At 49.5% G+C, this 16,069-nt stretch overlaps 1 pseudogene across 1 annotated transcript; it reads right to left on the reverse strand.

The window, feature by feature from the left end:
* Positions 1–1,174: 1,174 nt before the first annotated feature.
* Positions 1,175–1,747, reverse strand: LOC103256616 (annotated as a pseudogene). Its single transcript, XR_504083.1, has one exon. The product of XR_504083.1 is annotated as a rho GTPase-activating protein 5 pseudogene (transcript).
* Between the last annotated feature and the right edge of the window lie 14,322 nt (positions 1,748–16,069).

A 16,069-nucleotide genomic window follows, 5' to 3' on the forward strand; every position in this document is an offset into this window, starting at 1 on the left:
CCTGCTGGAAGTAGTTCTGTCTCCCACATTTCAGGTTTTATAACTCTGACCACAACTCAAGGGTTCAAAACCCTCCATAGTCTTTCACTTGGTGTATGCACTGCAGACATAAACCCGATCCTGGTACAAAGACAAGGCCTTTCATCACCCAGAATCCGCATGTCCCTCATGTTCCCTGGTCCACAACAGAAACTTGGCATGTTCCAGAGAGCAGGGTGCTTATCTTGGGTCTTCCCTCCCTCTGAAACACAGCACAGGAAGAGGCAAAACCACTTGGCCCTCTCCAGGTCCCTTTCTTGGCATAAATCTCCATAATCAGATTTCATCACAGCTACACCTACTTATATATTTGAGAAGCCATGGCTGGAGGAAATGCTGAGGTAAAATATACACTCTGGAGCCACCCATGGGTAAACATGGTCTGGGCAAGAGGTTTTCCAGGAAAATTGGATCCCCTTAGCATCTCTCGCAAGGGATTCTGGGAGACCAGATGATAGTCAGGAACATTTGTGGGTGCCTGCAGTTTGTGGGCATGTGGTCACAGTCTTTTACATGGATGCACTGAGGGGGGCCCCGGAGAACCCTATTTCCAACCCTCTGAGGCTTCAAAGGAAGAAAACTGATGCTAAAATCCTCAGGGACTGTCCAGGGAGCTTGGCAAAACAGCAGCTGTGTGGGACATAAGGCCAGGGCTCCCAACCATGCTTCACTGAGGTGCTGTCCTGACTCCCAGCATGTCTTTCACCTTTCTGCAACCATCCCCCAAACCTAGCGGTATCACCCGATCCTCTGTATCAGCTAATGTCTCCCTCTATCTCTTCTTATAATGTGATACCTTCTCCAGCCTCAAGTCATGCTGACCCCACCTCCCGGGCCTGTGTCCTGTCCTCGCTGCTCCTCCACCACCCCTATCACCTGTCCTCGCCTGGCATCACAGCAGTCTTCCCAAAATAGCAGCAATGACAAGCCCTGCTACAGCATGTGCTATTACCCATGCATCATCGAGGCATGCTCCATACTGCCCCTTGCTCATTGGCTGGTCTAGGACCTTCCCCAAGGGGATTTACACCTGTCCACCATGTAGCCCTGCCCAACCTTCAGAGGTTGCCCACTGCCTCCACACATTGTCCAGACCGGCACTTCCGTCAGTAGAATGCAAACCATGGGTGTTGCTTTAAATGTTCTGTGGCCACATTAAAAAGGTAGAGAATGTTTCAACAACTGATTGATGAATCTCAGTGGTAGACAGAAACACTAGATTTTCAAAATCATGTCTCATCAAGGTTGGTCAAAAACAGATGGATAAGTTGTCTGCTGTCATTAAGTTGATTTCATTTTCCTGACTAACCCTATTTAGATGTGTTATCACATATCTGAATACATCATAGTTTACAGGATGAAATTTCTTAACAATTTCTTTCAAGGCGTGAAAACGTTCTGTTTTATCTGGGATTTTTACTGCTTCCAAAAGCTCTAGATGAAGAGAATATGGAATTAAAGGATCTGGCAGATCTGCAAGGAAAGCTTTCAGAGTTCCAGCTACAGCATTTACTGTTACTTCCATTGACACTAGATTGATAGTATGAACTTGATCAAACTGCTTTTGAATATTGTCTTGATCAGTTTTGTTCCCGCTCACACGGTAGAGTCCTTCAGTAGGTAACCCTGTATCTTCAATAAATTCCACACATTTTTCAACAAATAGTGGCATGGGCTTCTCAGCTGTAACCAGATCCTGGAGAGGCATCCCTGATATGGTTACATTTTTTATTCTTTTTTTATCATCCATCTGATCCCACCACCACTTCTCCTGGAGGTGGGTTTCTAGACAACAGGGCCTTTGTCTAAGGGCTCCTACTGCAGGCCACACCTGCAGAACCCTTGAGCCTGAGTAAGCAGGCTCTGCTGGTGGAAGCTGAGCCTGGGGAGTGAGTCAGAGGCCAGCTGGGTCCCAGGAGGCACCTGGGCCTGGGGGGAGGCACGTGGTTCCAGGAATGGAAGGAAGGGAGGGACTGGGAGGTGTCTGGGAGGCAGAATCGATAGCCAGGTTTTGGAAAGGGCTGGGCAGGGTAGGCAGGAGAGGGAGACTCTGCCACATTAAGCTCATAAACATAGCCATTTGCTTCTGCAAGGGCTCTGGAATGTCCCAGGTCTCTGATTGGATCAATCCTCTGCTAATGCTGCCCCCAAAGAAAATCAGTCCTCTGAGGTTTTGAGAGTAAGTGCTCCTTAATTACACCTCTACTTTTGTGTCTTCGTTTCCTCCAGCTGGTCATCCCTAGGGAGACCAGGGCAGTCAGACACTAGAGGAGTCCTCACACTCTATGTTCCCAGCCATCCCAGGGAGGGGCTGCCCTGCTTCTGGACTCTCCAGGGAGTCAAGGGCCTGGGGGAGGGAGGCTGCCCTTTTCCAGGTCTAGGAGGGACCTTGTGACCCGGATGCCTGTGAGAACAACCTCCGGGGACATGAGGCCACATGGCCACCAAGACCAGAGATGGTATATAAAGTAAATCACCAGGAGTATGTTGTATTAGGGAGGAGTAAGAAAACTCCCAGTGGGGTGGTGTATTTTTTGCTGCACAATTCCAGGCGTCTCCTTCTTCCCTCCCAGAGGACAACTGGGCACATCTGAGAAGCACTGTTCCTCCATCAGGCCACATTGCAAGTCAGGCTCAGAGTCACAGTCCAGGCTCTGAGGCAGGGTCCTGGGATCAGAGGCAGGAGCCCCGAAGCTCCCAGACCCAGCCCAAGGCTCCCATATTCAAAGCTGAGCACTTCATCCACAGCCCCCTGAGCTCAGTCCCTCCAGCATGTCTCATTAGCGGTCAGACGTGGAAGGGCCCTGCAAGGCACACTGAACACAATCAGCACCCTATGGCCACAGGTTCCATTCCTGGTGCTGGCCCCACCTTGGGTCTGTCTCTGAGTTCCACGTTGGCAGATCAGGTGAGATGGGAATGGCTTCCCTGAAGACCCGGCCACCACAGTCTGAGCACATTGTGCAAATCCAGTGTCTTTTAAGAGGTATTAGTTTAAGGGTCTCTGAGGCATTAATCTTCAACATTGAATTAATCTCTTGTCCTGATGGATGGTGGCCTCCAAACAGAATGTATGAGTTGACTTTGCTGGTTTCTGTCCCTCTTGTTGCTGGGACTTTGCTGACTTCTGTCCCTCTTGTTGCTGGGGGCTAGGGTGATTTAGAGCTGACCATTCTCTCAGAGTCTCACCCAGGTCCCTTGCAGCAGCTTGAAAGCACTTGCCCAAGATAATGCTGAGATGAGAGCCTGGTCCAGCATGAGCCTGTCATGCTGCTCTCAACTAGCACTGAGAGGACAGTAATAAAGTATACCATAGACTTAGGTTAAGAGCTTGCTATAACCCAATAAATATGTAATCGGCTTGTGGACAATAGCACAGCCATTTTTAGTTTTTAGTTTTCTGTCTTAAAACATAACCTGTAACTGTTTAAAGTTCCAGTTATGAGAAAAACTGCAAAGCTCCAGTTATTCTTCCCTTATCTCATTTTCCCCTTAGCAACAACCAATCAGGTGCCAGGGGGTAATCACGCAAGTTTCCAGATGTCTCTGCAACTTCCCTAGCTAGTGGACCAAGGTCAGCCCGAGTCAGGCTAGCCAATCCTCCACGATTAAGCTGACCACCAGAGGAACTACCCAATTAAATGGTAACAAAACTGGAAAGCCCCCCAAACTCCTCCTCCCTTTGTGTAAAAGCATAACAGGCATCTGCTTACGGAAATCAGAGCCTCTGAATGTACTCCACTGTGTCGGTTGTCGACAGAGGTCCAGGCTCAAGCTTGTAAATAAAGACCCTCTTGAACTTTCATCGGAATTGGCTCTTGGTGGTCTCTCGGATTGAACATTCGGCCACTACATTTGGGGGCTCGTCCGGGATCCCAGAGACCTCCCCCCCCCCCCGAGACCCCAGTCCGGAGGGTTTTCAGGCCAGCACTTGGTAAGTCACTCCTGGGTTAGTGCATCTGTGGTGTGTGTCTCAGGTGGAGCTCTACACTTTGTTCTGAGGTCGGCATCAGGCTAGGCGGATGTGCTGGAAAGCCGCTGGCCGGAGTTCATGGGAGACGTCTCATGTCCCTATCCGGAAGACAAGGTCTTCATCTGTGGGGAAGGTCAGACTCATAGATGGTCTGTCTATCCCCTATTGTACTTTCAGATTTGTTTTCGCGGCTGCTACTCTCTGTCTCTTGTCGTGTCTCTTGCCATTTTCCCTTTTGTCTTGTCGGTTGTGTTTTTTGGGGTGACAGTACTGACGAGTGAGATGGGACAGAAACAGATAACGCCGTTAATTCTCATGACCGAAAACTTTTCAGAACTAAAGGAAAGAGCTCACAATTTGAGTGTCGAAATTCACAAGAAGAAGTTCCGGGATTTGTGTGCCACTGAGTGGCCCGCCTTTAATGTAGGCTGGCCACGAGAAGGAACTTTTCTAACAAGTGTTCTTTTGCAGGTCAAGAATGTCATCCTCCAAAGAGGCTCCCAGGGCACCCAGACCAACTACCTTATATACTGGTCTGGCAAGATATAGTGGAATCCCCTCCCCCTTGGGTGAAACCCTATCTTCCTACCCCGTTAAAGGCATTGAGAGTGCTCACGATGCAGGAGAGGGTGGTGGAATCTTTGGAGCCACTGGAGAGTGTATCGTCACAGCCTCACGAGAAGCAGAATCCCTTCCATAAGCAGGAGATGGGGGCGGAAACTTTGGAGCCGCCGGAGAGTGTGTCGTCACAGCCTCGTGGGAAGCAGAATCCCTTCCATAAGCAGGAGAAGGGGGCAGAAACTTCAGGGCTGCTGGAGAGTGTGTCATCACAGCCTCATGAGAAGCAGAATCCCTTCCATAAGCCCCCAAAGAACCCCTTTTACCCCGTTCTCCCTGATTCTAACTTGGAAGAGATGACTTCCCCCCCATACCAGTCAGCACCCCCTAGGCCTGCAGCCCCGCCTGTGCCCCAAGCCCCCGCCACTGCCACCACAGCTGCAGAGGCAGAGCCAGGAGCGGCCGGGTAGGGGAGGCAAGGAGGAGAAATGAATGGACCAGCTGCAGGGACTCAAGGGAGAGTCACCAGGACGTGTGGTCCTGGAATGGGCCCAGCTGACTCCATGGTAATTTTGCCACTGAGAGTGGCTGGGCGCCCAGATGAGGCCAGGAACCAACCCATGCATTATTGGCCATTTTCCACTAATGATTTATACAACTGGAAAACGCAAACTGCTACTTTCTCTGAGAATCCTAGAGGGCTGATTAACTTGCTGGAAAGCATTCTCTTTACCCACCAGCCTACCTGGGATGATTGACAGATGATTCTACAGGTATTATTCACCACTGAAGAAAAAGAAAGAATCCAGATGGAGGCCCCGGAAGCTGGTTCCAGGAGTTGATGGACAGTTCACCACCAATCCTGATCTTATCAATGAGACTTTTCCCCTTTCCCAACCTGAATGAGATTTTAACATGGTAGAAGGTAAGGAGAAACTTCGGGTCTACTGCCAGGCTCTGATGGCAGGTCTCTGGGCAGCTGCTCATAAGCCCACTAATTTGGCTAAGGTATATAACATAAGACAGGACAGGAATAAGAGTCCAGCCGCGTTTTTAGAGTATATTACAGAAGTCTTCCGTCAATATACACCAATGAATCCAGAGGCACCAGAAACCAAAGCGACTGTGATCATGGCGTTTGTTAATCAGGCAGCACCAGATATCAAAAGAAAGCTGCAGAAAGTAGAAAGATTAGGAGAGAAAAGTTTACAGGATCTGCTGGAGGTGGCTGAGAAAGCTTATAACAATAGGAAGAGTCTGGAAGAATGCCAGGATAGACGTAGTGAATGGCAGACCAGGGAATTAGCCAGAATTCTATAGCTGCCACCACCCATGACCCCAAGGAAAAACAGAAACGGATAAAAAATTGGCTTCTGAGTCAGGCAACAAACCGGGGGACTCCCCAGCCGAATCACAACAAGATAGGGAGAAATCAGTGTTTCTACTGTAAGGAGGAAGGGCACTGCATAAAGAACTGCCCTAAGTGCCCTCCCCGACCTGAGAACAAAGTGAATAGGGAGGTCAGGGCTCAGAGTCCCCCCCTGAGCTCCGGGTAACCTTGGAGGTAGGGGGGAAACCTGTGACTTTTCATGTGGATTCAGGAGTGGAGCGATCCATATTATTAAAACCACAAGGCCCTCTCTCAGACAAAATCTCATGGGTTCAAGGAGCTAATGAGATAAGGCCGGCACACTGCACCACTTAGAGAACAGTGAATTTAAGCACTGGTACGGTCGCCCATGAGTTCTTAGTTCTTCCTGATTGCCCGTACCCTTTGTTTGGGAGAGATCTGTTGACCAAAGTGGAAGCAAATCTCAGCTTTCGGTAGGATGGGGTAACAGTAACAGATTCAGTTGGGTGCCCCCTGCAGATTCTAACTGTAAAATTAGAAGATGAATACAGGCTGTGTCAGGCCCACGACCCGGAGATGGAATTGAACATTCAGGACTGGCTTTGGGAAATTCCCCAAGCCTGGGCAGAAACTGGCTAAACACAGGCCAGCAGTGTTTGTGGAACTAAAGCCCGGAGCGGACCCAGCCTGCATCCGGCAGTATCCAATCCCTGTGGCAGCACGAAATGGGATAACCCCCCACATACAGCGGCTGCTGGATGAGGGAATATTGCGGTCTTGTCAGTCTGCCTGGAATACACCCTTGCTGCCAGTGCAAAAGCCAAAATAAACTGACTACTGGCCTGTTCAGGACTTACGGGAAGTAAACCACCAGGTGATAGACATACACACCACGGTCCCTAACCCCTATACCCTCCTCACTGCCCTGGCCCCGGACAAGGTTTGGTACACAGTATTAGATTTAAAAGATGGCTTTTTCAGCTTACCGTTGGCCCCATGGAGTCAGGACATCTTCGTCTTTGAGTGACTGGACCCGGAAAGAGGAATCAGTGGGCAACCCACCTGGACCCGGCTTCCCCAAGGATTTAAAAACTCTCCCATCATCTTCAATGAAGCCTTACATGAAGACCTGGGTGAGTTCCATAACACACACCCCACCCTAACCCTGTTGCAGTACATGGATGATATTCTGCTAGCCACAGAAAATCGGGACGCGTGCTTACAAGGCACCAGAGATTTGCTGCAAACACTAGGTGCTCTAGGCTATCGAGCTTCGGCCAAAAAGGCTCAGATCTGCAAAACTGAAGTAAGTTACCTGGGCTACAAACTGAAAGATGGGCAGAGATGGCTATTGGATGCCCAGAAGGAAACGGTACTGAGAATTCCACAACCACAGAATGTACGACAAGTACGTGAGTTCTTAGGATCAACTGGCTTTTGCCGCCTATGGATTCCTGGGTTTGGTGAGCTCGCCCGGCCATTATACGAAGCCACCAAAAATAAGTCCGACCTCATATGGACGGAGGACACGAACAGATCTTTTGAAACTCTTAAACAAGCCCTGGTGTCAGCCCCAGCTCTGGGACTGCCAGATCTGACTAAACCCTTTTTCTTGTTTGTTGATGAGTCTAAGGGAATAGCCAAAGGAGTGCTGTTGCAGCAAATAGGGCCATGGAAGAGGCCAGTGGCATACTGGTCAAAAACGTTAGACTCCGTGGCTGCCGGGTGGCCCCCACGCCTATGAATCATCATGGCAGTTGCCACTATGGTCAAGGACGCTGACAAAATCACCATGGGTTTATAGAACTACATGTCACCGCCCCTCATGCTGTGGAGGGAGTTCTAAAACAACCACCCGACAGATGGATAAGTAATGCCTGGCTAACTCATTATCAAAGTCTCCTTTTAAACCCAGCCAGAATCTTGTTTCAGGCTCTGGCTACTCTAAATCCAGCCACCCTGCTACCCGACCCGGATGGGGAAGGCACCCTGCACGACTGCGGGGGCCCACCCCGCAAGGGTCGTGAGATGTCCTGAAGGAGAGACGGATAGGTAACGGATGAAGATAATATACTCGGACACCTACTTCTTGAACAGATGACAATTTAATGTTAGTTAACACAGAGCTTTTATACCATTCGTGAAGGGGCCAGACAAAGAAAATTCTTTCACGTACATATCTTTTAAAAGTTACCATCTAGTGGTCTTAGTAGCAAACAAACCAAGATTCCCATAGGCTTAGTAACAAACAAACCAAGATTCCCATAGGCATAGTAGCAAATAAACCAAGATTCTCATAGGCTTAGTAGCAAACAAACCAGGATTCCCACAGGCATTTAGACAACAAGTCTTATTCATAAAGCCAACAATGATACTTTCAGTCCAATGTCCCAAATCACAGTCCTTGAAATGTCTCAAGAAAGTTTCTTTAAGTGTACATTTCTTTATGTGTCAGGAATTTTCCCATCTTAGGCTCTTATGTTCTTCAGAGTCCCGTGATCGCCTCCCTTGTCAAGATGTCCTCGTTACTTTTCTCTTCTCTTGCAGTGCTTGTTTCTAAAGAGAACTCAAAAGAAGCTTTTAGTAATGTTTCCCAGGCCCCTCAAGGTTGCTTTCTGTTTTAGCTGATCTGTCATAAAAATGTCTGATTATTATATTATGAGTTCAGTGAAAACCTACTCTATAAATGTTAACTTAGAGTTTTAACTATAAAATTAAGTAAAAACCTTAACATTAACCTTTATCCTAAGTCAGTGAAAACAGTGTTATAAATCACCTACATAACTCCTAGATAAGTGTTAGAAGTTATAATGAATTCATAATGAACTTACTATAAACTTGTGCTTCTAAAAAACCTTATGTCTAAACACTAAACTGCATAATTCAAAATTAAATGAGTGAATACACTTATATCATTTATCACTTAAGCAATATCTAGTAACTTATAACCAAGTGAAAGAAAGCATTCTTGATGTGCTTCAGAGTTTAACTCTTGCATATGTTAGAAAAGGCCAAGTGGCATAGTGGGAAAATGGAAAAAATAAACCATGACATTTCCAGGTTAGCTGTGAGTACTTCACATAAACATGCCATTTTCTTCTTCCATGACTGCACAGAATTCTTCGGCAGTATCAAACAGCAAAGGTGGAAGACAGAAGGGCCTCAGCTTCCTGGGCTCGCCCTGCGGCCCGGGGTCTTCGCCCCCCCCGGACCCTGTCAATCAGGTGGGCCTCCAAGGCTGGCTCCCAACACACGACTGCCAGGACATCCTGGTGCAGGTCCACGGAATACGGGAAGACCTCCGGGACTGGCCTCTAACCAACACTGAAGAAACCTGGTACATAGATGGCAGCAGCTTTGTATGGGGTGGAACCAGGTATGCTGGGGCAGCGGTGACTACAGAGACTGAGACCTTATGGGCAGCGCCACTTACGGCCGGAACCTCGGCACAGCGAGCTGAGCTCATCACCCTCCTAGTCATGGGAAAAGGGCAGAGAATAAATGTTTATACTGACAGCAGGTATGATTTTGCAACTGCGCACATTCATGGAGCCATCTATAAGGAAAGGGGGCTCTTAACTGCAGAAGGAAAGGCTATCAAAAATAAAACTGAAATCCTTGAGTTGTTACAGGCCCTCTGGCTACCCAAAGCACTGGCCATAATACATTGTCCAGGACACCAGAAGGAGGACACGCCAGTGGCATGGGGAAACCGTCTGGCAGATGCTGAGGCCAAAAAGGCGGCCCTTTCTGTGAACCATGTCCTAGTGGCCACACTGCCAGACTCTGGGCCCCCGGATCTGCTGGAAAACCTGAACTATTCAAAGGAGGATTTAAAATGGATAAATAAGCCGGGCTCGGTGGCTCAGCCTGTAATCCCGCGCCTTTGGGAGGCTGAGGTGAGTGGATTGCCTGAGCCCGTGGGTTCGAGACCTGCCTGGGCAGTGAGACCTCATCTCTACAATAAATCAAAAAAAAAACAAAATCAGCTGGGCGTGGTAGCGCATGCCTGTAATTCCAGCTACTTGGAAGGCTGAGGCGGAAGGATCGCCGGCGCCCAGCAGGTCGAGGTTGCGGTGGCTGGGAGCGGCCACTGCACTCCAGTCTGGGAGACAGAGTGAGACTCCAACTCAAAAAAAATAAAAATAAAAAATAAATAAAATTGTTAAATGGGCAGCCTGGAGTTATGTTATCAAGTGGCTGGTGGTGGATCCAACACTGGGATACGACCACCAGCAAATGGGATGTTATCCTTCCAGAACAGTTGGGTCGGCAACTGCTTATAAAAATGCACAGAAGTACCCACATGGGAACCAGAAAGATGGAAGAATTAATGCACCATGCAAACATAGTTATGCCCAACGTTCGACAAATAATCGGACAAATTATCAATCAATGTCAGGCTTGTCGGGTTGTCAATGCAACCAATCCCAAACAAATCCCGGGAACCAGACTTCGAGGAAACCAGACAGGAGCATACTGGGAAGTGGACTTCACTGAGGTGAGACCAGGAAAGTACAGATACAAGTACTTACTAGTGTTTATAGACACCTTTTCAGGGTGGACGGAGGCATTCCCTACCAAGAATGAAACCACACAGGTGGTGGCCAAGAAACTCTTGGAAGATCTGATGCCCAGGTATGGCTTCCCAGTCCAGATCAGATTGAACAACAGCCCCAGCTTCATCTCTAAGGGTCCACGAGCAGGTGTGGCCCAGACTGAAAGCCCTTTATGGGACCAGACCACCGCCGACTCCCCACAACTTCCAAATGGGGGACTGGGTGTACGTCTGGCGACATCAACACGAGACTCTGCAGCCACAGTGGAAAGGACAGTACGTTGTGATCCTGTCCACCCCCACCACCTTGAAGGTGGAAGGCATCATGTCTTGGATACACCACACCCACATCAAACTTGCTGACACCCCTGCTGTGCTGAAAAACTACGCACGCAAATGGAGCAGCCGACTGGACAAGGACAATCCTCTAAAGCTAAGACTGTGTCACGCTTCTTTTCCTTCTGCTTCTTCTCGACAGGGATGGAATCCCTTTGGGCAGTCCCTAATCCTCACCAACCTCTAAAGTTAACATGGCAGTTGTTAACCCTCAGGTCAGGGATCAACAGAATAAGTTTTCAAACTTCTGACCTTGCTCCCCTCAACACTTGGTTCCCAACCCTCACCTGTGACCTAAAGGAAATGTACCAATACTCTGATTGGGCTGGCGTGGTAACCAAAGTAATTTCAAAGCTAGGCTATCACAAGCAGTATCAGTTTTATGTATGCCCTGGCCACGACCAGGATGAGGCATGCGCAGACCCCGGCCAATATTATTGCCCAGCATGGGCCTGTGTCTCCCAGGCACCGTACCGTGGGTCCCTGCCAAAACCAATGACTTAATCACTATAAAAAGAAAACCCTCAGGTTATAAGAAGGGGCCCTGTCAGATTCCGGGTATGTTTGTGACACCCTCCCTCTCCTACTGTGACCCCCCTCATGATAGACTTCACCCCGGCGGGGCGCCAAGTTACAGACTGGATGGTCGGGAAAACGTGGGGAATCAGGTTATATGACGACCCTAGAACAGGATGGCGTGATCTAGGGAGTCTTTTCATGATTAGACTAAAAGTCCAAACCCTCTGCACCATCCCGGGGCTCATCCTATCTAATTTTGGACACCATATTCAGGGGTTCGCACCATCCACAGATAAGCCAACTACTGAATCAATTCCTAGACCCGAACCAAGCAGTGCGCTTTTCACTACTGCCATGCACACCCGGGCCGCGTTAACACTGCAGCTATTTCCTCTATAAAGAAAACCCCTGTACTAAATACATCCTCATACTTTTTCTGGAACTCCTCCTCCCACCCTCTCTGGGACATACTAAGCAATGCCTATCTTTTTCTCAATAGTACCAGGCCCGATCTCACCCGGTCCTGCTCACTATGCTATAGTCCCCGATCACCTTATTGTAAAGGCACTGCAATTATAGGAAACTACACCATGAGCCTGAGTTCCAATGCTTGCCGGTGGGACCCGAGCACGGAAATAAGCTTGACCCTACAGTCAATCTCTGGGAAAGGAACTTGCGTGGGCAAGCCCCCTTCAGAGGTCCACTCCTTATGTGCCCAGACTTTCCCTGTAGTCTCCAATTATTTTCACCTGTCCCCCGAGAATGGATGGTGGATGTGTTCCACTGGCTTAACTCCATGTTTTCATGGGCAGGTACTCACTCAGTCTGAGGGCTTTTGCATTTTGGTACAGTTACTCCCCAAAATACTGTACCATACTGAGGAGGACGTATTCCAGTTGCTGAAACAAGGAGGGTACCCCCGGGTTAAAAGGGAACCGGTCACTGCAATAACCCTGTCAGTGTTGCTAGGCCTAGGCCTTGCCAGGGCAGGGACAGGTATCACCTCCCTAGCCACTCAATCCCATCATTACAGTATCCTTCGGGCTGCAATAGATTCTGACATAGAAAGAATAGAAACTTCTATTTCACACTTACAGGAATCCCTAACCTCTCTGTCTGAAGTGGTTCTGCAAAACCGTAGAGGCTTAGATCTACTGTTCCTCCAGCAAGGTGGCCTTTGTGCCGCCCTGGGAGAAGAATGTTGTTTCTACACCGACCATTCAGGAATAGTAAAGGAATCCATGGCTAAAGTGCGAGAAGGTTTGGCTAAGCGTAAATTAGAGCGGGAGCAGAAACAGGGATGGTTTGAAGGTTGGTTTAACTACTCACCTTGGTTAACCACACTATTGTCTGCTTTAATAGGCCCCGTGATCATACTCTTGCTGTTGCTAACCTTCGGTCCATGTATTATAAACAAGCTTATAACTTTTGTAAAAGCTAGAATAAACACTGTGCAACTTATGGTCCTCAGACAACAATATCAACAGGTACCCCGGGACAACTCAGCATGTTGAAGGAATCCAAGATTAGATTCACTCTACCCTCATGAGAAGAGGGGAATGAGAAGACAGTAATAAAGTATACCATAGACTTAGGTTAAGAGCATGCTATAACCCAATAAATATGTAATCGGCTTGTGGACAGTAGCACAGCCATTTTTAGTTTTTAGTTTTGTCTTAAAACATAATCTGTAACTATTCAAAATTCCAGCTATGGGAAAAACTGTAAAGCTCCAGTTATTCTTCCCTTATCTCACTTTCCCCTTAGCAACAACCAATCAGGTGCTAGGGGGTAATCATCTAAGTTTCCAGATGTCTCTGCAACTTCCCTAGCTAGTGGACCAAGGTCAGCCCGAGTCAGGCTAGCCAATCCTCCACGATTAAGCTGACCACCAGAGGAACTACCCAATTAAATGGTAACAAAACTGGAAAGCCCCCCAAACTCCTCCTCCCTTTGTGTAAAAGCATACAAGGCATCTGCTTAAGGAAATCAGAGCCTCTGAATGTACTCCACTGTGTCGGTTGTCGACAGAGGTCCAGGCTCGAGCTTGTAAATAAAGACCCTCTTGAACTTTCATCGGAATCGGCTCTTGGTGGTCTCTTGGATTGAACATTCAGACACTACGGCACCTTACTTGAGGTCTGATCTCCAGCAGCCCCCAAGTTCTGGTGCCCACCTGCCTGCTGCTACCTACCATCCTGTGCTGGAGTGGGCAGTTGAGGGGTGGGGGGCACTCTCTGGAGGAGCTCAGGGCCCAGAGAGGGAGGGAGGCAGCCAGGCCACAAGGTTGCCACAGCACAGTTGGGAATGTTCTGGCAGCAAAAGGATGTCAGCCTAGCATCAGGTAGATGTATCAAATCCTGGGTGGACCACTTACTAGTTGATTGATTTTAGGCAGGAAACTACCCCCTCAGAGCTCCCTCAGCTCATCTGTGAGGTGGACATAGTGACCAGAAATGCCCCGCACAGGAGACATGGATAAGGAAGAGATGACCATCTGGGATTGGTATCAGAAGGACCTGACTGCATCGTGGCTCCAGGACTGTGCTCCACACCTGTGCAAGTCCTGGGTGTCCCCAAGGGAGCCCAGTCTCCTCATCTGTCCCGTGGGGACTCACTGCTCCCAGAAAAGTGCCTAGAACCACACTCAGGGGGTCTGGGGTGCTCTGCCATGGACACAGGGCAGGGGCTGGGCACCATATGGGCTGATCCACACTGCACCTGGAGGACTCATGACTGACTGGTGTCCCCTGCTCCCCAGATCATTGGATTTCAGGACATCCTACACCAAGCTCCCTCTCAAGCCTGTCATCACCACCATTGTCAACAACTTCTACATCTGCCCGACCAACAAGAGAAAGGTAGGTGCTGGACCTGGGGTGGCTGCCACTTGGGCTCTGGGGCTGGCTTCAGCCACCACTCTGCAAGAAGCTGCTGCCCAGCCTGACTGGTTCCTGCTATGAGACCTCAGCCCCCTGATAGTGTAAGATGTGTCCTCCCAGCCCTTGCCATCACCATTCCCAAGATGAATGGCCATTTTAGGCCTCATCCAGGCCTTTGGAGGAAGGAGATGCCACGGACCTGGACACATTCATCTTCCCCCACCCTGAAGGCTGTGTCCTGGGCACTGAGGGAGGAGTCATGGTCCTGGGAGCAGGAGGGCCGGCTCCCTTGGTGCAGAGACCCTGGAAAGTAGCACTGAGCAGGTGCATCCTCCTGAAGGGTTTTGTCACCTGGTTTTGATTTGCCTCTGAGTTTCATCTGAGCTCTGCTTGCTATTTTCTTGGTCCGCGGGCAGTTTCCTGACTTTGCTCTCTGGTTGGCTATAGAATCAGAAAGAGGGGTCTTTCCAAGGCTACCCACCCATGGTTCTGGGAGCAGACCCCTTCTGAAATGTGTGGTGCCTCCTGCCCACCTCTTGATCCCAGGACAAGGTCAGAGGAAGCACAGGGCAAAGCCATCCTGTGCACCTGACTCTCCCAGAGAAGCAGTTCAAGGTCACAGAAAGGGACTAAGACAAGGGTTCGAGAGCCAACTCGCCTTTCTGTGTCTCTGTTTCCTCATGGGAAATGGAAAGTACCCCTCATCTCATACAGATAATCATGAAGTCTAGGATCAGGCACCCACAGTCCCCGCATGGTGTTGGCAGGAGACTGGTACACAGGCCCCATTATTGTCACTCTAAAGGTGACTTCAAAGGAGCAATCAAACTACTTGGATCCTATGAAAACATCCATGAATCAGCAGAACTTCCCACAAAGGGAACCATAGATACTGGATGCTGGTGACATGGAGGACACTGGAGTGCATTGATGATCACACGGGTGGCAGATGAACTGGTGTGCACTTGAACTTGGCAGTTTGATGTCACATGAGGTCTGAGGTGGGCAGGGCCCATGGCTGGTGATGATGGGTGCCATCTCCTTCTAAAGCAGTGGCTTTCCTTTGTTTTCTTTCCTTGCTGTGCTGCAGAAGCTTCCTGATGGGTAAATTTGGAATGTAGAGGTGAGATGGCTGCCTTAGAGGTGAGGTAGACCTGGCCCTGATGCAGGCGCCTGCCTGGAAAAGCACACCTTGGCATAGAGGGGTAGGTTGACCCCAGGCAGTCCCTGCTCCCTACTAGAGCCTGTTTGGGTACCACACACCTACTCTCACTCCAGTCCAAAGAAGGGGACCTTGTTATCCCATTGTCCAGTACAAAAGATGGGGCGGGGGAAGTGAGACTGGTCCAGTCCCACAGCTGGTGGTGGGAAGCCTGGACCTGAACCCAGCTTCACTGAGCCTAGAGCTGAGGGTGGAGGATCTTGTCTGGGCCCAGCTGTGAGGTCTTCGCTGGCCAGGAGAAGGGTGGACAAACTGCCTCCCAACCCAGTTGTGACCCTTCTCCCTAGTCCCTGTTATCAGAACTCAACACCAAGGCAAACTGTCAAGGGCTACTGCTGACCCAGGCGAGAGCCCCCCACAGTCCCAGACTCCAGCAAGCAGTGGCCTGGCCATGCCCCACTTCCTGGGGTGACCCTGCATTTCTTGTCTGCCCAGCCAGCCCATCCTTGTGGCCTTCCCCAAGGCCAATGTTCTCCACTCCATGAAGAGGAGACCCTGTCATCTGTGTGGTCACCAGCTGGGGGTCCACAGGTGCCCAGGATGTGACAGCGGCTCAGGGGTCAGCCCTGCCTACCATGTCCACCTTTGGAAATGAGAAGGGTGGAGGCGGCAGTGGCAGTGACAGAACAGA

This window comes from Carlito syrichta, unplaced genomic scaffold (genome assembly GCF_000164805.1).
Source record: "Carlito syrichta isolate Samal-C Ts95f unplaced genomic scaffold, Tarsius_syrichta-2.0.1 Scaffold290623, whole genome shotgun sequence".
Lineage (NCBI taxonomy): Eukaryota > Metazoa > Chordata > Mammalia > Primates > Tarsiidae > Carlito > Carlito syrichta.